Here is a 15,699-nt window from a genome sequence, read left to right on the forward strand (position 1 = left end):
CCCATCTCTTGCATGTTCCGTGCATATAAGCATGTAATGCAAAAATTGAACATTATTACTGTATAGAGGGCCAAAAACACAAAGTGGGCGGAGCCCACTCAAAATTAACGAAAGTACCCGTCAGTGACCAGGGACCCACACCATGAGGTAGGAAAGCGCGAGCGCTTTCCGAAAATGTATAGTTTATGATATTTGAAAAATGGGAAACATTGTTTTCGCATCGGAATATTCTTCTTCTTCTTCTTCTTCTTCTTCTTCTTCTTCTTCTTCTTCTTCTTCTTCTTCTTCTTCTTCTTCTTCTTCTTCTTCTTCTTCTTCTTCTTCTTCTTCTTCTTCTTCTTCAACCCCCCTATTTTTAACCCAGTGAACATTGACGAAAAGTCACAAAAATTTGCACACCTCTAAAAATCGTGCCGTTTCCCTTTTCTAAAATTAAAAAAATTGGCGCGTCAGCGCCCTCAAATGTACCAAAAATGCATTGAGAGATGGGAAATGACCCAAAAAAAATCTGATCTTAGAATCATGAAATTTGGCACAGAGGTAGATGGTGACAAGAGAAGTAAAAAATATTATTACGGCAACGCCGTCCGCCCAACCAAATGTCGGCCATATTGCTTCAAAAATGGCCAAACATGACTTCGGAGTTTTTCCAAACGTCGTACTTTTACGAACTCCTCCCAGGGCGTTGGCCCTAAAAAGCTGAAATTTGCTGAAAATGCTACTGAGGAGTGGGACATCAAAAGTTATCCAAATTACATTGATACCTGTCACGGTCTCTGTGCGGCGAAGCCGCAAACTGTAGCAAGAATTTCAGAAATCTCCCAAATTTTACATTTCTGCCGTTTGCGCAGTTAAAGTCCGAATTGCGTCAAATTAGAATCAGTTGTTAAACTCTTTACCCTAAACCTACTTGAAGTGAAATAAATTAATTTGGAGCCACAGCGCCCCCTACAGATTTTATATGGAGGTTAAATGTTTAGTTTTGCGAAATTATATGAAATTTGACACACAACTCAATTTTAGAATCCCCATCAAAAAAGTCAATGAGACCTATGTCATAATTGTTATGGCGTTGCCGTAACGATGACCGAAACCTTCCATGTTATTCCAATGGGGAAATCACCAGAACATGTTTACACTTTAGACTTTCACAAACTCCTCCCCCTCAGGGCGTCAGCCCTATTAACCTGAAATTTGGTGAGACTCATCTTCAGGGGTGAACCGTCAAAAGTTATCCACATTTTTATTCAAAGAGTCACGGTGTCTGTGCGGCAAAGCCGCACATTTTGCCAAGAATTCAAAATAAAATTGCGCCTCCGCTGCACCGGCGTTTCCACGTCCGATCACCGGCTCCACCACGAGCGGCACGCACCGCCACGAGCCGTACGCGGCTCCGCTTCTCCTCCGCTGCACCGGCGTTTCCACGCCCGAACACCGGCTCCGCGCTCCCGCACCCGCCGCCCCGGAGGTCTGTACCTGGGCGAAGGTGTGGCCCCAGCCCGCCACAGGAGCAGACACGGAGAGCGGGGCACCGGCTCCACCCGGAGAAAAGCAGCCCCATACAACCAAGGTACAGCCCCGTTTCTCTGCTTTCCCCGCTCCACAGACGGGGGCGATCTGGTCACAAAACTGGACTCAAATGCGTCTTGATTGGGCTAGAGCAACACCGGCGGCTGGTATGTGGACTGCCGCTTCTGTCCCAACGTCTTTGTTTTGTTAGTCGTTTCCATTGTTTTGTTTTGTTTCCGCGTCTCTGTGTTGTCTTCTGTCTACATCCCTGTTCCTTAACTTCATCGGACATTACTGCACCGTCCATCACTCATCTCCTCCCTCACTCCTAGACTATCTACTGCCCTAGCCGCCAGCTAACAGCTGGCTTAACACCTGCTGAGGTCCGTCATGGTATCGCGGGGCCTCCCTGCCGTGCAGACAAGGTCTGGGGCAACCAACGCCACTCAATCCACCAGCTTCAACACCCGGTCCACTGCTGCTTTTTCATTGACTGCCCCAACGCCCCACTGACATCCGACTTCCTCTCTCTCCTGGACTGCTTCCATCTCACCCAACACATTGACTTCCCCACCCATACCAAAGGCCACACTCTGGACTTAGTCTGTTCCTCTCTCCTACCCATATCTAAGCCCCACCCCCTCCCCTTCCCTCTCTCTGATCATCTCTGCATCCTTTTCTCCGCCCCCCTACCCTCGCCCCACAACCCCAAAAAACGCACCATCACCTACTGCAATATCAAGTCAGTCAACCCCCTCACGCTCTCCCAGCTCATATCCTCTGCTTTCCCCCCTGACTCCCCCCCTCTTCCCCCGACGACTATGCTGTCATGCTCAACACCACCCTCTCCGACTCCCTTGACTCCCTAGCCCCCTGGAAAACCTCCTCCGTCTCATACATCAACCCCCTGGTACACCCCTGAACTCCGCACCATGAAGCAGACTGGCCGCCAACTCGAACGACTCCTCAAAAGAACCCGCCTCACCGTCCACGCCGAAGCTCTCAAATTACACATCTCCTCCTACCGTGACGCTCTCCAAGCCGCCAAATCTGCCCACCTCTCCACCCTCATCAACAGCTCCCACCGAAGCCCTCGCACCCTGTTCTCCACCGTCAACAAGCTGCTCCAGCCACCGGACATCACTCCACCCTCCTCCCCTGACCTCTGCAACTCTTTCCTCCTTGACTTCAATGACAAAATTTCCAAAATCAACAGCTTCATGACTGCCGTCTCCATTAACTCCATCACCACCCCCACCCCTGCCCCCCCCTCTCCCTGACCACCCACCCTTCCCTCCCCTCACCACCTTCTCCTCTGTTAACTCCTCTCATATCATAGACCTCATCACCGCTTCCAAAACCACCACCTGCTCTCTCGACCCCCTCCCAACGACTCTAACCAAGGCCTGCCTCCCTGCTCTCATCCCCCATCTCACCACCCTCTTCAACCAGTCTTTATCCCTCGGCCATGTTCCTTCCATCTACAAACTGGCCTCCATCACCCCCATCCTCAAAAAACCCACCCTAGACTCCGCCAACCTCTCCAACTACCGCCCCATCTCCAACCTGCCGTTCCTCTCAAAAACGCTGGAACGCATCGTCGCCGCCCAACTTCACACCCACCTCCAGTCAAACAACCTCTATGAACCCCTCCAATCTGGCTTCCGCCCACTTCACAGCACTGAAACAGCCCTGGTCAAAGTACTCAACGATCTCCTCACCTCTGCAGACTCCGGGGCCCTCAACATCCTGTTACTACTAGACCTCAGCGCAGCCTTTGACACTATAAACCATTCCATCCTCCTACAAAGGCTGCGCCAACTGGGTGTTGAGGGCTCTGCACTTGACTGGCTCACATCCTACCTCACCAACAGGCAAGAGTTCATTTCCCTCTCCGGTCACTCATCCACCCTCTCCCCAGTAATGCAGGGGTCCCCCAGGGCTCAGTCCTCGGCCCCCTCCTCTTCATCTGCTACATCTTCCCCCTTGGTCACATCCTCCGCCAACTCAACCTGGACTTTCACTGCTACGCTGACGACACCCAGATATACCTCACCACCAAATCCACCCAAAACCCTCCCCTCAGCCACATCCAAACCTGCATCTCTACAATAAAATCATGGCTCACTCTAAACTTCCTCAAACTGAACAGTGACAAAACAGAGCTCCTCCTCATTGGCACCAAATCCACTCTCAATAAAACTGGTCCCTTTTCACTCAGCATCGACACCTCAACCATCACCCCCTCTACCCTGGTACGCAATCTCGGTGTCATCATGGACCCCACCCTCTCCTTCACTCCCCATGTCAGCCACATCGTCAAGACCTCATACTTCCACCTCCGCCGCATCGCCAAAATCCGACACTGCCTCACCCTCCCCGCTGCTGAATCCCTCATCCATGCCTTCATCTCCTCCCGCCTCGACTACTGCAACTCCCTCCTCACTGGCATCTCCTCCCATTCCTTCCACAGACTCCAAATGGTCCAAAACTCCGCTGCCCGCCTCCTCACCCACACCCGGTCCCATGATCACATCACTCCCGTTCTCCGCTCTCTCCATTGGCTCCCCATCAAGCAGCGCATAAACTTTAAAATACTCCTCCTCACCTTCAAAGCTCTTCACCACCTCGCCCCCCCCCTACCTGTCTGACCTCCTCATCCCCCACCGCCCCTCCCGAGCTCTCCGATCCTCCTCCTCTCTCACCCTGACTGCACCAACATCCCGACTCAAAACTTTTGGCGACAGAGCATTCTCCCGAACAGCACCCCGACTCTGGAACTCCCTCCCCCAACCTGTCCGCCACTCTCCCTCACTCACAACATTCAAATCCCGCCTAAAACATACCTCTTCACCCAAGCCTATGACCTCCCCTACCCCTAGCCTCCTCTACCCCATTGCCTACTCTTCTACCCCCTGTTACATCCCCATCTTTTTCTCTCTACTTCTTCTGTCTTGTTCATTTTATCTGTATATTAATGTGTATTGTACGTGTTGTCCCCCCCTGTCTGTAAATACCCCCCCTTTTTTTATATATATGTTCAGCGTCTTTGGGTCACTGAAAAGCGCTATATAAATAAAAGTTATTATTATTATTATTATTAAAACAAAGGGGAGAAGATGTGACAGTGTCACAGATTCAGCAGTAGGCGTAATAAAAGGAAAATTGGGGAGCGTTAGCGCCCCCTCCTCTTGCGGCGTGGCGGCGGCGTAGCGAGGGCCGATCATTGCCGCTTGTGGCTATATTTATTATTATTATCATATAATATATTATCATATAATAATTATTAGTTTGTTTATTTTTTTAAACCTCTATATGGGAAATTCATGGGTAAACTCATATTAACACATTTTCACATATATTGTTTTTAGCAGTTATAATTGCTATTAGTGGCCTACAAAACATCAAAATGTATGTTTTATGATCATAGAGGAGCTAAAATTGTAATTAAACAGTTTGGCACAGTTGGCACATATTTGGATCACTTGAATATACTTTTTGATACAAAAAGGTCAAAAGCACCAAAATGCCTGTTCCTAGAGATCTGAAACTTTACACAGTTGTTGTCAACAAGATAAACATCATGTACAGTGAACAGCATAAGCACACAATGAAGTATGTCATGCTCAGGACCTTCAGCAGATTCATGCAGGTCGTCAGTTAAACCAGGGTTTTTGCCTTAAATAATCAAACGTGTTGATGCTAATTTATATCAAAAAGGGGAAATATGAGCTTACGCTAGTGAGGAGGGAATATTGAGACCAGCCAGGGTTTATCCAAAACCACTCCACAACTGCAAATTAAGGCCACACCCTGAGATCGGCTTACGGTTCGGTAGAATAGGTCCGCGGTCTGGTCCTTGTTCTCTGGACAGGATCCGTGGAAAAGGAGCGGCGGGACCGGCGGAGCAGTCTCAGGCGGCGTCGGCAGCGGGGCCAGCGGGGCCGGCGGGGCCAGCGGAGGCGGCGTCGGCTTCTGTGGTGGCTTGGAATGGCTCAGTCTCTTTCAAACCTTGGAACGTTTCCTCAGCGTTAGTGGCGTTTAGCTCCTCACGCGGCAACTTTACTCAGATGAGAACGTAGGCGCTGATCTACAAAAGCGTCGTAGGTTGCTTCAAAAATAAAATGAACGAGGTAGAAAAGAAGAAAAGAATCTCAGTCTGGTTAGCGCTTAGGCTGATTCCAGGTGTATTCAGAGTTCAGAGGGCAAACGAAGCTTGGCCAAAGCTTTGTTGAGAAGAAAAGAGAGGTCAAAAAGTTCACGTCCTCAGAGACGTGATTCAGAGAAAGGAGAAGAACAAAAAAAGCGTGTTCCCCTCGGGCATGTCCTTTTGTCCAACGCGCACCGGAGCGGCTGAAAGTGGAAGGGGCGGGCGCTACTGCGACTACTTCCTGTTTAACGTAGTTCTGGCAAAGCAAAACCGGCGGCAGTAGCTCAGTGGTAGTGTGCTCGTCTTCTGATCTAAAGGTCAGCGGTTCGACTCCCCACTCGGTCAGAGCGATCAGATCCACTGTCCCGCAGGTTGGTGGTGCGATCGCAGCTGCCTCATGTGAATACTGCCGTTGTGTCCTTGGGCAACTCGCCCCCCAGTGTCTGCGTACATCTGGTGTGTGAATGTGTGACTGGTTCCTTGAAAGCACTTTGAGTACCTTGACGGTAGAAAAGCGCTACACAAATGTGATCGTTTAACACATTAAAACACTTTTAGCAGCTGGTGCACGTCATTACTTGAGGTAAATATATTTTACATCTTCTTTTACCTTTGGTGGGCATACTCGACTTACCGTCGAAAAACATAAAACCTTAAACTAAGGGAAAATGCATAACATAAGTTTAAACAGCAGTGTGTGGTGCAAAAACAGGCAAACATTCATTACATTCTCCATAACTTTCACCGATGGCAGTCTTCCTGTAATAAATGTTCATGAGGAGAGAGTGTCTTATTTCAAAGGACCAAAGGTCCTTGTGTGGTGAGAAAACACCCCATTGTTCAGAGAAGTTGTCCTGTTATCTTGCAATCTGAGGAATGTCAATCTTCATTCCCCTACATAATCATGCAATGATCTACATCCTCTCCTTTTAGTTATTGCCTTCTGTAGAAAGTAAAACTTAAGTCTGACATAACAAACAGTATCAAACAGCTTAGTGAAAATATAAACGGCTTGTTCATAACTTTATAAATGAGTGACATTTGTAAAATAAATTGTAATTCTAATTAGAAAGTAAATGTATCATGTCATTGGGCTTCAATAAATAACCCAAAAAATACATTCAAGTGCCATATGTATCCATCCATCCATCTTCTGCCGCTTTATCCGGGGCCGGGTCGCGGGGGCAGCAGTCTGAGTAGGGACTCCCAGACTTCCCTCTCCCCGGACACTTCCTCCAACTCCACCGGGGATATCCTGAGGCGTTCCCAGGCCAGCCGAGAGACAGAGTCTCTCCAGCGTGTCCTGGGTCTTCCCCGGGGCCTCTTCCCGGTGGGACATGCCTGAAACACCTCCCGAGGGAGGCGCCCAGGAGGCATCCGGAACAGATGCCCGAGCCACCTCAGCAGGCTCCTCTCGACGTGGAGGAGCAGCGGCTCTACTCCGAGCTCCCCCCGTGTGGCCGAGCTCCTCACCTTATCTCTAAGGGAGCGCCCAGCCACACGGCGGAGGAAACTAATTTCGACCGCTTGTATCGGCAATCTTGTTCTTTCGGTCACTACCCAAAGCTCATGACCATATGTGAGGGTAGGAACGTAGACCGGCCGGTAAATAGAGAGCTTTGCCTTTCGGCTCAGCTCCCTCTTTACCACAACGGTCCGATGCAGCGACTGCATCACTGCAGCCGCTGCACCGATCCGCCTGTCGATCTCACGCTCCATCCTTCCCTCACTCGTGAACAGAGATACTTGAACTCCTCCACTTGGGGCACGGACTCCCCACCCACCTGGAGAGGGCAAGCCACCTTTTTCCGGTCGAGAACCATGGCCTCGGATTTGGAGGTGCTGATTCTCATCCCAGCCGCTTCACACTCGGCTGCAAACCGTCCAAGTGCATGTTGCAGGTCCGGGTTTTATGGAGCCATCAGGACAACATCGTCCGCAAACGGCAGAGATGAGATCCTGTGGTCTCTGACCCCTGACTGCGCCAAAGAAATTCTGTCCATAAAAATTATGAACAGAACCGGTGACAAAGGGCAGCCCAGGCGGAGTCCAACATGCACTGGGAACAGGTCTGACTTACTGCCGGCAATGAACACAGCTCCTGCTCCGGTCATACAGGGACCGGACAGCCCTGAGCAAAGGGCCCCGGACCCCGTACTCCCGGAGCACCCCCCAAAGGACACCCCGAGGGACACGGTCGAAAGCCTTCTCCAGATCCACAAAGCACATGTGGACTGGTTGGGCAAACTCCCATGAACCCTCGAGCACCCGATGGAGGGCATAGAGCTGGTCCAGTGTCCCACGACCGGGACGAAAACCACTCTGCTCCTCCTGAATCCGAGGTTCGACTATCGGTCGGATTCTCCTCTCCAGTACCTTGGAATAGACCTTAGCCGGGGGGCTGAGGAGTGTGATCCCTCTGTAGTTGGAACACACCCTCTGGTCCCCCTTCTTGAACAGAGGGACCACCACCCTGCCAGTCCAGAGGCACGGTTCCCCGACCGCCACACGATGTTGCAGAGACGTGTCAACCAAGACAGTCCTACAACATCCAGATACTTTAGGTACTCAGGGCGGATCTCATCCACCCCCGGAGCCCTGCCACCGAGGAGTTTGCGAACAACCTCAGTGACTTCAGCTTGGGTGATGGATGAGCCAGCCTCCGAGTCCCCGGTCTCTACTTCCTCTTCGGAAGACGTGACTGAGGGATTAAGGAGATCCTCAAAGTATTCCTTCCACCGTCCGACGACATCCCCAGTCGAGGTCAGCAGGCCTCCACCCGCACCGTAAACGGTGTTGGTGAGGCACTGCTTCCCCCTCCTGAGGCGCCGGACGGTTTGCCAGAATTTCTTTGGTGCCGACCGATAGTCCTCCTCCATGGCCTCCCCGAACTCCTCCCAGGCCCGGGTTTTTGCCTCTGCGACAGCACGAGCCGCGGCTCGCTTGGCCTGCCAATACCTGTCGATGACCTCCGGAGACCCACAAGCCAGAGTGGCCTGATAGGCCTCCTTCTTCAGTCTGACGGCATCCCTTACTTCCGGTGTCCACCACCGGGTTCGGGGGTTGCCGCCACCACAGGCACCGGAGACCTTGCGACCACAGCTCCGAGCAGCCGCATCAACAATGGAGGCGGAGAACATGGTCCACTCGGACTCAATGTCCCCAACCTCCCCCGGGACATGGGAGAAGTTCTCCCGGAGTTGCGAGTTGAATACCCTACTGACAGAGGGCTCCACAAGACGTTTCCAACAGACCCTCACAATGCGCTTGGGTCTGCCAAGCCTGTCCAGCTTCCTCCTCCGCCAGCGGATCCAACTCACCACCAGGTGGTGATCGGTTGACAACTCTGCCCCTCTCTTCACCCGAGTGTCCAAGACACGCGGCCGGAGGTCAGATGACACGACAACAAAGTCGATCATTGACCTCCGGCCTAGGGTGTCCTGGTGCCATGTGCACTGATGGACACCCTTGTGCTTGAACATGGTGTTCATTATGGACAATCTGTGGCTAGCACAGAAGTCCAATAACTGAACGCCGCTCGGGTTCAGATCGGGGAAGCCGTACTTCCCGATCACCCCTCCCCAGGTGTCACTGTCATTGCCCACGTGGGCGTTGAAGTCCCCCAGTAGAACAACGGAGTCCCCGGTCGGTGCACTGTCCAGTACCCCTCCCAAGGACTCCAAGAAGGCCGGGTACTCTGCACTGCTGTTCGGCCCGTAGGCCGCCACAACAGTGAGAGACCTGTCCCCCACCCGAAGGCGGAGGGACGCGACCCTCTCGTTCACTGGGGTAAACTCCAACACGTGGCGGCTGAGCTGAGGGGCTATAAGCAAGCCCCTGTATTCGTTTTGAAATTTGTACCAAAGATTAATTCTAAGTATACAAATATACATTGTCAGGCATGAAAATATACATTGTCACATTCCTTTTTTTTTTTTCCACATAAACATTTTGTCCTTGTATTTTGGATTTGGCTTACAAAGTTGACCTGAGCGTGTTACATAAGAGGTAACGCTGTGTGACACTTGGGAGAGCGAGGTCTCGAGTGCTCACTGGTGGACTGTCAAGTAACCGGTTGAGAAGGGCGAGAAGCCTGCTGGGTCTGCGGTGAGGGCGGAAGAGTGTCCGGCTTAATCGCATCCGGCGATTGTGGGCAAGAGTCAGTGGGGTCGACGTATTGAGGTGGTGGTGGCTCGGCGACAGGGAGGATGTGGCGGCGATTTCTGCAGTAGAACCCTCCATTTGATTCAACGATGTATGAACGTGGCTCTTTACACACCTCCTCCACCGTGCCAAGGCGGTCGTGTCCTTTTTTAGTCCGAAGCCTGATGACTTGTCCTTCTGTGAGTGGCATTAGTGGGCGACTGGTTGCGTCATAGTATTGTTTTTGAATGAGTCTTTTCTTTTGGAGTTGTGTAGAGACTCGCGCTGAGCTCCTTGGCGCAGGTGCCAGTAGTCTGGTGTTGAGAGGAAATGCAGAACGTGTTTGTCGAGACATAAGACGTTCCGCAGGTGAGCCCAGTGTGACGTCACGAGAGATGTTTTCTGATGTTTAGCAGGTTGAGAAACACATCTGATCCATCTCTATGAGATTTTTCCATTAGCTGTTTGGCGCTGCGGACCACACGTTCAGCTAGTCCGTTCGATTGTGGATATTCCGGACTGCTGGTAGATTTGAATAAAGTCCCATTGTTCCCAGCAAACTCCTTGAAACGTTGGCTTGTGTACTGTCTCGCATTGTCTGAGATCAGGGTGTGAGGTGCTCCATGAACAGAAAAAATGTCTCTTTAGCTTTTTGATCACATTAGCTGAGAAAATGTCACGGAGAGTACAAGTCTACCAGTACTGAGTATTGTTGACCATGTCATTCAAATAGGTCGGTGGCGACTGTGGACCATGGCAGAGTTGGAACTGTGTGGTTGCAGAGATTCTTTTTGTTGGTGTGGACGAGTGCTGTTACATACTGCACAAGACAGTAGCTCTTTTGTAATGTCCTTGTTCAAATCTGGCCAAAACACTGTGCCTCTGGCCCTGCACTTTGTTGAGTCAAGACCAGGGTGACGTCTGTGCATTATTTGGATGTACTCATGCTGCAGTGTGTCTGGAATGACTGGTCTGTGGCCTTTAACCACGATGCCATCCTCCACTACCAACTCGTCTCTGTAGGGAAAGAATGGTTGGACAGCAAGAGGTACCTGGTGTTCCTTATTCGGCCATCCGTTCTGAATCACAGCGCTGAGAGTTTGAAGAAGTTTGTCTCTAGCTGTACGTGCCCTGAGCTCTTCGAGCCTGGCTGTAGAAATTAAACTGACAGACATCACTTCAAATGTTTTGTCTGGACTTAGCATCTGGGAGGCAGTGTTGGTTGGAGCTCTTGACAGGGTATCGGCTAGATACATGTGTTCCTTTGCAAACGAGCAGGAGCTGTTTGGATTGGCTTCTTCAAGATGGTGACCAGGGGCTGATGGTCTGTTTCAATGACTGTGTGCTTCCCATAAATGTAGTCTTTGAACTTTGAGCACGCAAAGACGACTTTCATTTTGCAAACAGGCTGCACCCAGTCCAGAACGTGATGCATCACAGGTTAAAGTCACTGGCTTTTTAACATCATAGTATGACAGGACTGGTGCACTAGACAGACATGACTTGAGGTTGTCAAAAGCTTGTTGTTGTTGTGGAAACCAACACCATTCAGTGTCCTTATGAGTGAGTTGTCTGAGTGGTACAGCAATACTGCTGAGGTTTTGGATAAACTTTCCGAGATAGTTCACCATGCCGAGGAAACGTTGCATGGCAAGAGAATCTTCTGGGACAGGCATTTTTGAGATCGCTTCAGTCTTTGTTGGATGTGCCTTTAAACCCTCTTTTGTGAACATGTGTCCCACATAGCATACTTGGTCAAGACGAAACTTGCACTTTTCGGGTTTAATTTGAGTTTTACCTCGCATGCGCGGTCAAGCACTTTCTTTAGGTTAGAGTCATGTTCAGCAGCATCCCGGCCTCCCACAAGTATATCGTCGACTATAATAGCACATGGGTAGCCGGCAAATAGCTGTTCCAATGATCGTTGAAAGACTTCACTTGCTGAGTTTATTCCAAATGGCATGCGGAGAAACCTGTAGCGCCCAAAATGTGTACTGAATGTAGTTAGCATGGATGGCTTTTGATCTAGCTTTATTTGCCAGAACGAGTTTTTAGCATCAAGCACTGAAAATAGTCGCACCTGACATTTGAGTGGCAACCTCTTCCACACTACGCATCGGGTAGTGGGGTCTCTTTAGAGCAGTGTTCAAGTCTTTAGGATTAATGCACAGCCTTATCTCCTCTTTGTCTTTCTTGTGTGCTACGACCATTGACGAGACCCAGTCTGTGGGCTCAGAGACAGGAGTAATGACGCCTTTGTTCATGTTGTCAAGCTCCGCAGTGTGACAAAACTGGCAGTTTCTATTTTGCTGCCTCCATACGCAACAAGGTTGATGTTTGTGCCACGATTTCGCGTCCAGAAAGTGTTTGGAAAGTGACTTTTGCCATTACGTTGCATTTAGCACCTGTGTCAATTTTCATTTCAATGGATTTATGATTGACCTGCAGAGTCACAAAACCTTCATCACGATTGTCCATTTGTGTATTTACAGCGTCCACAGACACACCATCAGTGACGGTGTATTCTGGCTGCTCTACATCCAAGTTGTGCACATGTTTCCTGTTGTAGCCTTTTGTGAAACATTTCTTTTCATAACGTTGACTGGATGGTTTGAATTTGCAGCACTTTTTGTAGTGACTCATCTTATTACATTTGTGGCATTGTTGGCCAAATGCTGGACATTTGTCTCTTTGTGCTGGGTGGCTGCCTCCACAATTGTTACAGTTTGAGATCAACTTTGCATCTTTGTTTCCATGTCTAAACCTTGATCTTTGGCTCCCCCCAGTGGAGCTTTGTTGTAGTGCATCCACTGAGGCTTTCGTATTCTCCTCAGTCACTTCATAAAAGCGGCAGATGGAAATGGCTTCGGCAAGTGTTAAGTCACTATCACGTTTTCTGATACTGTCATTGTTGATGCCACACGATTTTATCACAAACAAGTTCATCTGTTAGCGCTCCAAAGTGACAACTTTTGGCTTTTATTTTCAAATCACTGATGAACGACTCGATTGTCTCACCTTGTTTTTGATTTCGTGTGTGAAACTTGTGCCTTTCCATTGTTTCGTTGTGTTGCACATATCCTTAAATTTCCTTCTGAGACATTCCGGGTCTTCTCTGGCCTCGGCCGGGGCGAGGACGGCTCCATCACCTGGTGCTCTAACTTCTGCGGCGTAGACAAATGAACGCTCCCGGACAATGGCTTCTGGTCCTGTGAGATTGAGGAGAATGTATGCCTTCGTCTTCGCAGCTTTGTCCGAGTGTGCCGCCTCAAATGTCATATTCCTGCTCAAAAACACGGCAGTTTTCGGCTATATCGCCTTCAAAAACGAGCGGGTCGGGTCTGCGAAATCCCTCCGCCATCATGTTAGCTGGTCGTAACATCAGCGTGATTATGATCCATGCTGATGGTCGAGGAGAGCCAAGGACTTCATGTGTTTGTTCTCCACCCGGAGTTTAACCTCAGCTCCTGTAGCTCCGCCTTAACCTTTAGCTCCGCCTTAACCTGTAGCTCCGCCTTAACTCCACGTCACGCTGCACTTCATGCAACATAAAGACCACCTGTTGTAAAGTTATGTCCTCTCTACCGTCTGTCCTTTGCAGGCTCTGGTGATCCCGCTGGAGAGTGGGCTTTGCCCCTCGGGGGCTGTGCTAGCTTTAGCATGGTTAGCGGTGGTGTTGTGTTTAGTTCCTACTCTCTTACAGCGTCTGCTCCTCAGTTTGTGTGAAAAGAAGATTTAAAGGCAGATATTGGCAGCAGGTGTAAATCTGTTTCTGTGTTTAGTTGATTCATTGTATTTTATTAATTTTCTGGGCCCAGTTGCGGTGTTGGTTCATTTTTGGTTTCAATCCCACTCCCTCTGGTTGAATACCCAGCATGCCGTGTTCTGAACACGCTCAGTCGCTGCTGCTTTATCTGCTCAGGTTTTGTTCTCATCAAGATGACAAAATCCAATCAAACAAAGTCACAAAAAATAATATTTTTTGCACTGAACTGTTGCTCATTATTCTCTCTCTCTCTCTTTATTCTCTTTATTCAGTTTTCTCTCTCTCTATTCTTGCACTCTATATTCTAGCTCTTTATCTTTATTTGCTCTCTTCTCCCTCCTTTCTCTTCCCTTCCTAATCTCGCGTTCACTCTCTTCTCTTTCTTTCCTCTCTCTGCTCTCTCTTCACTCTCATCTCTCTCTTCCCTCTTTTCCCTCTCTCTTCTCTCTCTTCTCTCTCTTCTCTCTTTTCCCTCTCTCTTCTCTCTCTTCTCTCTCTTCCCTCTCTTCTCTCTTTTCCCTCTCTCTTCTCTCTCTTCTCTCTCTCTTCTCTCTCTTCTCTCTCTTCCCTCTCTTCTCTCTCTCTCTTCTCTCTCTTCCCTCTCTTCTCTCTTCTCTCTCTCTTCCCTCTCTCTTCTCTCTCTTCCCTCTCTCTTCCCTCTCTTCTCTCTCTTCCCTCTCTTCCCTCTCTCTTCCCTCTCTCTTCTCTCTCTTCCCTCTCTTCTCTCTCTTCTCTCTCTTCCCTCTCTTCTCTCTCTTCCTTTCTTCTCTCTCTCTTCTCTCTTTTCTCTCTCTTCCCTCTCTCTTCTCTCTCTTCCCTCTCTCTTCCCTCTCTCTTCTCTCTCTTCCCTCTCTTCTCTCTCTTCCCTCTCTTCCCTCTCTCTTCTCTCTCTTCCCTCTCTCTTCTCTCTCTTCCCTCTCTCTTCCCTCTCTCTTCCTCTCTTCTCTCTCTTCCCTCTCTCTTCTCTCTCTTCTCTCTCTTCTCACTCTTCACTTTCTTCTCTCTCTTCTCTCTCTTCTCTCTCTTCTCTCTCTTCCCTCTCTCTTCTCTCTCTTCTCACTCTTCACTTTCTTCTCTCTCTTCCCTCTCTTCTCTCTCTCTTCCCTCTCTTCCCTCTCTTCTCTCTCTCTTCTCTCTCTCTTCCCTCTCTTCTCTCTCTTCTCTCTCTTCTCTCTCTTCCCTCTCTCTTCCCTCTCTTCTCTCTCTTCCCTCTCTTCCCTCTCTTCTCTCTCTCTTCTCTCTCTCTTCCCTCTCTTCCCTCTCTTCCCTCTCTTCTCTCTCTTCTCTCTCTTCTCACTCTTCACTTTCTTCTCTCTCTTCCCTCTCTTCTCTCTCTTCTCTCTTCTCTCTCTTCTCACTCTTCACTTTCTTCTCTCTCTTCCCTCTCTTCTCTCTCTTCCCTCTCTTCTCTCTCTTCTCTCTCTTCCCTCTCTTCTCTCTCTCTTCCCTCTCTTCCCTCTCTTCTCTCTCTCTTCCCTCTCTTATCTCTCTTCTCTCTCTTCTCTCTCTCTTCCCTCTCTTCTCTCTCTTCTCTCTCTTCTCACTCTTCACTTTCTTCTCTCTCTTCCCTCTCTTCTCTCTCTTCTCTCTCTTCCCTCTCTTCTCTCTCTCTTCCCTCTCTTCCCTCTCTTCTCTCTCTTCTCTCTCTTCCCTCTCTTCTCTCTCTCTTCCCTCTCTTCCCTCTCTTCTCTCTCTCTTCCCTCTCTTCTCTCTCTTCTCTCTCTTCTCTCTCTCTTCCCTCTCTTCTCTCTCTTCTCTCTCTTCTCTCTCTCTTCACTTTCTTCTCTCTCTTCCCTCTCTTCTCTCTCTTCTCTCTCTTCCCTCTCTTCTCTCTCTCTTCCCTCTCTTCTCTCTCTTCTCTCTCTTCTCTCTCTCTTCCCTCTCTTCTCTCTCTTCTCTCTCTTCCCTCTCTTCCCTCTCTTCTCTCTCTTCTCTCTCTTCCCTCTCTTCTCTCTCTTCTCTCTCTTCTCTCTCTCTTCCCTCTCTTCCCTCTCTTCCTCTCTTCTCTCTCTTCTCTCTCTTCCCTCTCTTCTCTCTCTCTTCCCTCTCTTCCCTCTCTTCTCTCTCTTCCCTCTCTTCCCTCTCTTCTCTCTCTTCTCTCTCTTCCCTCTCTTCTCTCTCTTCTCTCTCT

Source organism: Eucyclogobius newberryi, unplaced genomic scaffold, assembly GCF_026437365.1.
Source record: "Eucyclogobius newberryi isolate DKJ021-1_F unplaced genomic scaffold, fEucNew1.0.hap1 SCAF_15, whole genome shotgun sequence".
Taxonomy (NCBI): Eukaryota; Metazoa; Chordata; class Actinopteri; order Gobiiformes; family Gobiidae; genus Eucyclogobius; species Eucyclogobius newberryi.